Source organism: Penaeus monodon, chromosome 41 (assembly GCF_015228065.2).
Source record: "Penaeus monodon isolate SGIC_2016 chromosome 41, NSTDA_Pmon_1, whole genome shotgun sequence".
Classification (NCBI taxonomy): Eukaryota; Metazoa; Arthropoda; class Malacostraca; order Decapoda; family Penaeidae; genus Penaeus; species Penaeus monodon.
The window spans coordinates 27,301,264-27,308,763 of record NC_051426.1 but is presented as its reverse complement, the minus strand read 5'-3'; positions in this window follow the sequence as shown (position 1 = coordinate 27,308,763).

The following is a 7,500-nucleotide window of genomic DNA, read 5'->3' as shown; positions in this document are numbered from 1 at the left end:
AGAGAGAGAGAGAGAGAGAGAGAGAATATTCTAGAATCTTCCGCGCACACACCCGATCGATCCTATTTCATCTCCCTTTTTAGTTTGTTTATTCCTGAAAGCCATGAACTCCCACCAAAAGGCCTCATGACACGAGAGTGCCATCGTGACACGACACTCCAGGCACTGCCAAGGAGGCGAGGAACGCCGTGTGAAAAGGGGAATTTAAAGAGCATTCGCCCTCCCTCTTTCCCTCCTCCCCTCCCTCCCTCCCTCTCTCCCTCCCTCAAGAAGCACGTGCACCTGCAAGTGTGTGCGTGTTTGCATGCCTGCCAGCTCCCCCCCTTCCTCCCCCCTCCCTCTCTCTCTCCCGCGGCACGCCCGGAGGGGGTTGGGAGGGGCAGAGGGCGGAAGGGGGCAGGGGAGGCCAGAGGGCGGAAGGGTCGGGAGGGACATTCATGTACGCACGAACACACAAACTTCTGGGAACACCTGGAGGGTATTTTGTCTACATCGACCCGTTACAAGGCGAGACACTGTTCATTACGTCACGTGACGCCAGTCCCCTCTACCTCACTCCTGTGACCCCCCCCCCCTCCTCCTCCTCCTCTCCTCAATCCCCTTGTTCTTCACTCCTTCCCCTCCTCCTCCTCCTCCTCCTCTTCCCCTTCCCCCTCCTCCTTCTCCTCCTCTTCCTCTCCCCCTCCTCCTCCTCCTCTTCCCCCTCCTTCTCCTCCTCCTCCTTTTCCCTTTCTCCCTCTCTCTTCCTTCCCTCTTCCCGCGCCCGCCTTTCGCTTTCCCAACTTGCTTTCTCATGCCCCTCTTCCTCTTCCTTTGGTACCTTTCTCTTCTCTTTCCTTCTCCTATTTCTGTCCTTATTACCATCTCCTCTACCTCTTGCTCCCTCTCTTCTCTTTACCTCCTTCTCCCTAGGACTCCTTTTCCCCCCTCTATCCTTCCCCAAAGTCCCCTCTCCTCCCCATCCCTTCCGCTCCCTTATTCCTCTCCCTTTTCTCACCTATCCCCCTTCCTCCCTCCTAACTTTCCTCCCCCCCCTTCCTCCCTCCTATCCCTCTCCATCCCCTCCACCCACCCCCTTATCTCCTTCCAATCCCCTCTATCCTACTTTTCTTCCTTCCTAACCCCCCTCCTCCCTCCTATCCCCCCTCCCCCTCTAGATCCTTCCACTCCCTTATATCTCTCCCCCCCCCTTCCGATCCTTCCTATCCTCAACTTTCCCCCTATCACCCCCTACCTCACCCCCCTACTGTCACTGGTACTAAAGCGACCTCGATGCATGCGAAATCACACGCAGCCTGACCCCGTCCCCCGCCGCCTCTCGGCAGCACGGAAGGTCCAGTTGCTCTTCTTGTGTATGTCTTCGAACACGATTTCCAAGACATTGCTCAGGTTTCTTTTCCCTTCCCCCCCATCATTTTTTTTGTCTTTCTGAATTCTCTCTCAAGATTTCCTTATCTAGTCATTACCGTAAATTATTATCATTCCTGACGCCCTTTCGGCGACCTGTGATTTCTTCTAAAACTACCGGAAGAGAGAGAGAGAGAGAGAGAGAGAGAGAGAGAGAGAGAGAGAGAGAGAGGGAGAGAGGGAGAGAGAGAGAGAGAGAGAGAGAGAGAGAGAGAGAAGAGAGAGAGAGAGAGAGAGAGAGGACAGAGAGAGAGAGAAGAGAGAGAGAGAGAGGAGAGAGAGAGAGAGAGAGAGAGAGAGAGAGAGAGAGAGAGAGAGAGAGAGAGAGCGAGGTGTGATAGACTGAGGGTGGTGAACGACCAGTGGGCCTGCAGCAGACGCCACCCGTTGAGCCCTCAGCTCCTGACAACACCAATTTGGTCTTTGTTACTACACGTGACACTGAAAATTGCCCATTTCCTCTCTCTTACTCTTACAAATAAAACTGCCGTGAGCTCATTCGTGCATGCGTGCGTGTGAATGCATTATCAAGCACACACGCACACGCACATACACACACGCGCGCGCCTACACACACACACATGCATGCGGCCTCAGTTAAAAAGGAAGTGGGAAAGATGTGATGCACGGGGTCGAGAGAGAGAGAGAGAGAGAGAGAGAGAGAGAGAGAGAGAGAGAGAGGGAGGGAGAGAGAGAGAGAGAGAGAGAGAGGAGAGAGAGAGAGAGAGAGAGAGAGAAGAGAGAGAGAGAGAGAGAGAGAGAGAGAGAGAGAGAGAGAGAGAGAGACAAGAGAAACTTGAAAGAGAGAGAAGGAAGAGAAAGGAAAAAGAGAGAGAAAAAAAACAAGAGAGAGGGAAAGAGAGAGAGAGAAGCAAAATAAAGAAAAATAGAGAACTAAAGAGAGAGAAAAAAAAAGCAATAAAGAGAAAGGCCTTCCCCCCCCCCCCCAAAAAAAAAGGAAAGAAAAAGTGAACCGAAAGAGAAAGAGAAAGAGAAAAGGAGAGTAAAGCCGTCCATGCCACGCCGTAATAAAATGAAAACCCCTGGAGGGACCTCGACAGATGGATTATTACAGCTTCTTACATTAAGGGGGGAGAGGGGAGGGGTGGGGGGAGAGCGGAGAGGGGAGGGAAGGGGGGAGAGGGGAGGGAAGGGGGGAGAGGGGAGAGAAGGGGGAGGAGGGAGGGGAAGGGGGAGAGGGGAGGGGTTGGGGGGGGAGAAGGGAGGGATGGAGGAAGAGCGGGAGGAAGTGGATAGGAGGATAAAGGGGGAGTGGAGAGAACACAGGAGGATAAATGGGGAGTGTGAAAGTGGGGGATAGGAGGATAAAAGGTGAGTGAGGAAGCATAGGAGGATAAAGGGCGAGTGAAGAAGGATATGGGGATAAAAGGAAGCGGGAGAAGATAAGATGATAAAGGGGGAATCAGCCATAGGATAGAAGGATAGGCAGGGGTAGGGAGGGAAAAGAGGATAAAACGATACGGAGAGAGGATAAGAAGAGAATGATGAAGAGAGGGGAAACAGAGGATAAGAGGTAGAAGGGCCGGGAAAGGAGGATAAAAATAAGGGGATGGGAAGAGATGAATAAAAGGGAGGAGAGAGAAACATAAAGAGATAATCACCGTGAAGTAGCGAGCATCCTGATTCGACGCGCCGCATTAACACTCACAATATTCATCATCACTATCTCTGTGTCCGATTAACGACGTCCCTTCACCCGTATATCAACAAAATTGCAATACCAACTTCACCATATGAATACCAACCCTTCATTAGTATCACGATATCAATAATACAATACCAATATCACTTTACAAATACTAACAATAACTTTTCAACCTCTGATTCAATCTCCACTGCATCGTTGCCAAGCAAAGGAGGAAATCGAGACGCAACAAATCGTGGCGGATTTTTTTACGCAGATGGAAAGTCACAGTGTCAAAGCGAAAGGAAAGGGGGGGAGGGGAAGGGAGTGAGGTAGGGGAAGAGGGAAGGGAGAGGGATGGAGGAAGGTAGGGGAGGGAGGGAGGGAGGGAGGGAGGGAGAGAGAGGGAGGAAGGGAGAGGGAGGAAGGGAGAGAGAAAGAGAGAGAGAGAGAGTGAGAGAGAGAGAGAGGAGAGAGAGAGAGAGAGAGAGAGAGAGAGAGAGAGAGAGAGAGAGAGAGGAGAAAGGAAAGGAGAGAAGAAAAGAGAAAACAAAGCTTAGGAAAGAGAAAATAGAAATCTCAAGAAAGAAAGAGAGAAAGAGGGAGAGAGAGTTATCGAAAAGAATCAATTACAAGTTCGGTTTTACGGAGATTTGTGGAGCAGCCGGCCGAGGTTTGGCGGACGAGCTTCATTTACTTTGGAAAAGAAGGGGGGGGGGGAGAAAGGGGGGAAAAGGAGAGAAGGAAAGAAGGGAGGGGAGAGGGAAAGAAGGATAGAAGGGGGGAAAAGAAGGGGGGGAAGGGAGGAAGAGAGGAGAAGAAAAGAAGGAGAGATGGGGGAAGAGGGGGAGAGGGAAAGAAGGAGAGAAGGGGAAAAACGGGGAGAAGGGAAGAAGAGGGGAGAAGGAAAGAAGGAGAGAAGGGGGAAAAGAGGGGAAGGGGGGGGAGAAGGAGGAAGAGGAAGGAGAGAAGGAGGAAGAGGAAGGGGAGAAGAGGAGGGAGAGGAAGAAGAACGGGTTAGAAAAGAAGAAACGAAAAGAGAACAAGAAATATAACATGATAAACACATACGAAAAGGGGACGAGAAAGAAATACCATACCCCATAAAAGCAAAACAAAACAAAGCAAGCAAGCAAGAAGAGACACTTGACCAATACACAAGCTTACCACGAACAATTCAGTAAAATACACCAACATTATATAGTAATTATCACCAAAGAAAGGAGGGAAGGGAAGAGAAACGATGAGAGGGAAACTGAAAGGAGAGAGAGAGAGAGGGAGAGAGAGAGAAGAGAGAGAGAGGAGAGAGAGAGAGAGAGAAGGGGAGAGAGAGAGAGAGAGGGGGAGAGAGAGAGAGAGAGAGAGAGAGAGAGAGAGGAGAGAGAGAGAGAGAGAGAGAGAGAGAGAGAGAGGGAGAGAGAGAGAGGGAGAGAGAGAGAGAGAGAGGGAGAGAGAGAGGGAGAGAGAGAGAGAGGAGAGAGAGAGAGGAGAGGAGAGGGAGAGAGAGAGGGAGAGAGAGAGGGAGAGAGAGAGAGAGAGAGAGAGAGAAAGAGAAATACAAGAAAAAGAAAAATGAAAGAGAGAAAGAGTGAAAAAAAATTAAAAGAGAAAACAGAAAAAAAGACAAATAACAGAAAAGAACGAACACAACGCAGAGCCAAGAGAGACAATAATCATAACAATAATCATAAGACCGGCCGACAAATTGCAATATACCCGTGTCGCAGTACCGTCATAACTGGGGGCCACACAATGTAAAGCGTAAATAGTGGCCGGAGTATCTACCTCGCCCTCGGGTAAGGTGGAGGGAAAAAGACTTATGAAGAGGCGACTCGGGAGGGAGGGAGGGAGGGAGGGAGGGAATTAAGGAAGAAAGGAGGGAGGGAGGGAATTAAGGAAGGGAGGAGGGAGGGAGGGAATTAAGGATGGAAGGAGGGAGGGAGGGAATTAAGGAAGGAAGGAAGGAAGGAGGGAGGGAGGGAATTAAGGAAGAAAGAGGGAGGGAGGGAGGAAAGGAGATGGGGAGTAATAGGAAGAGGGATGGAGAGACAGAGAAGGAGGGAAGGCCAGAAAGGAAGACCGAACGAAATAGAAAGAGAGAGAGAGAGAGAGAGAGAGAGAGAGAGAGAGAGAGAGAGAGAGAGAGAGAGAGAGAGAGAGAGAGAGAGAGAGCGAGAGCGAGAGAGAGCGAGAGCCAGAGAGTCCTACGATCCTCCAAGGACTTCGTGGCATGTCCTCCATTGAATAATTGCATTAAGAGGAAGAACCGAATCTGACTCAACTTTGCAAGACTTCTGCTCGACCGCAAGGAAACGAAAACAGGGCGCATATCTCTTTCTCTTTCTCTATCTCTGTCTTCTTCTTTCTTATCTCTCTCCCTTTCCTTTCTCTTCCTCCGTCTTTATCCTTCTCTTTCCCTGTCTTTTTCTTCTCTTTTCTTTATCTTTCTGTTTTTTTCTTTCGTCTATTTCTCTTTTCTTCTCTTCTCTCTCTCTCTCTCTCTTGTCTTCTCTTTTAGTATAACAAACATTCGAAAACTCACATCGACTATATGTCATAAACACACACACACACACATACACACACACACACACACACACACACACACACACATACACACACACACACACACACACACACATATATATATATATATATATATATATATATATATATATATATATATATATATATATATATATATATAAACAAATGAATCTTCCTAGCAAGGACATTGAGTTCATATTCGCGTCAGAAATCAACTTATCACAAGACAAGGCCTCTCTTAAAGACAACTTTCTAATAAATAAATAAATAAATAAGTAAATAAATAAATAAATAAATATATATATATTTGAATAATTTGAAAGTTTCTTCTTTCCCTTTCCTTCCCCCCCCCCCCACTGAAGCATTCTAAGACCCTCCCCCTCCCCGTTTAAACAATTCTAGGACCCCTCTTCCCCTCCTCCCTCTCGTTTGAACAATTCTAAAAACTACCCCCTCCCCTCCCCCCTCCTTTCGAACAACTCTAGGACTGCTCTCCCCCTTCCCCTCTCTCCCCAACCCCCTACCCCTACCCCCTACCCTTACCCCTCTCCCCAACCCCCTACCCTTACCCCTCTCCCCAACCCCCTACCCTTACCCTTCTCCCCAACCCCCTCTCAGAAACAATTACATTAAACATACCCGCAGCCTGACATCTAACGTCACGATATGGAGTTAATGTCTATATCTCTCCCCCTCCCCCCATCCCTCCTTTTGGTCCCCCCCCCCCCCCCACCTCTTGCTAATAAGAGCTAGTCAAATAATTCCTTGTGGTTGCGTTAAGGTCTGACTCATACACTAAGATGACTCTCTTCTCTCTTCTATAATTTTTTTGTCTCATAAGATGACACTTTTCTCTCTTCTTTCATTTTTCTTTCATCCCTTCTTTCATTTTTATCTCATAAGATTAATCTCTTCTCTCTTCTTTAATTTTTCCGTTTTTTTTTTCATTCCTTCTTTCATTCTTATCTCATAAGATGACTCTCTTCTCTCTCCTTTCATTCCTTCTTTCATTTTTGTCTCATAGAAACTCTCTTCTCTCTTTCTTTCACTCCGTCTTTCATAATCTTTTTGGTCATCTATGTCTTTCCTTAATTTTTCTTCCTCTTCTTCATTTTTACTTCTATGTCTTTCTCCAATGCTTCTTTCTTTTTCCTCCCTTTAATAATAATAATAATTACAATACTACATTACATTACAGGTATTACAAGCCCAGGGAGGATATTACACTGTATTCATTCCCGTGTTCTCAGCTTATTACACTGAGCAAATAATACCCTCACCCCCCACCCACCCCCCAGCTACCCTCCTCGCTCAAAAAAGTACAAAATATAAATAAATTCACTTAATATATATATTAGAATGCTCTCTCTACTCTCCCAATCTCCCTTCCCCTCTACGCCCGAGGGGAAAAAATATAAATAAAATAAACAAGAATAAAAAAAACAATAAAAAAGACTAAAAACACTAATAAAAAAAAAATGAAGCCACAAATATAAAAAGAAGATAATAATAAAATCATTAAAAATAAAAAGAAATACAACGGTAAATTAATTAACAACCAGGATATATAAGAGAAGTTTAATTCCGAATTAACTGACGGAGCGAAGTGTGTCGAGTAATGTCAACTGGGATAATTATCTCACCGGTACTAACGATGTTGCTCTCTTGCCATTAATGTAGGAGGGAGGGAGGAAGGAGGGAGGGAGGAAAGGAGGCAAGGAGGGAGGGAGGGAGGGAGGGAGGGAGGGAGGGAGGGAGGGAGGGAAGGAGGGAGAGGGAGATGCGAGGAAAGGAAGACAGGAGAGAGGGATGGAGGGAGGGAGGGAGGAAAGGAGAAAGAGAGAGAGAGAGAGAGAGAGAGTGAGAGGGAGAGTGAGAGAGGAGAGAGAGAGAGAGAGAGA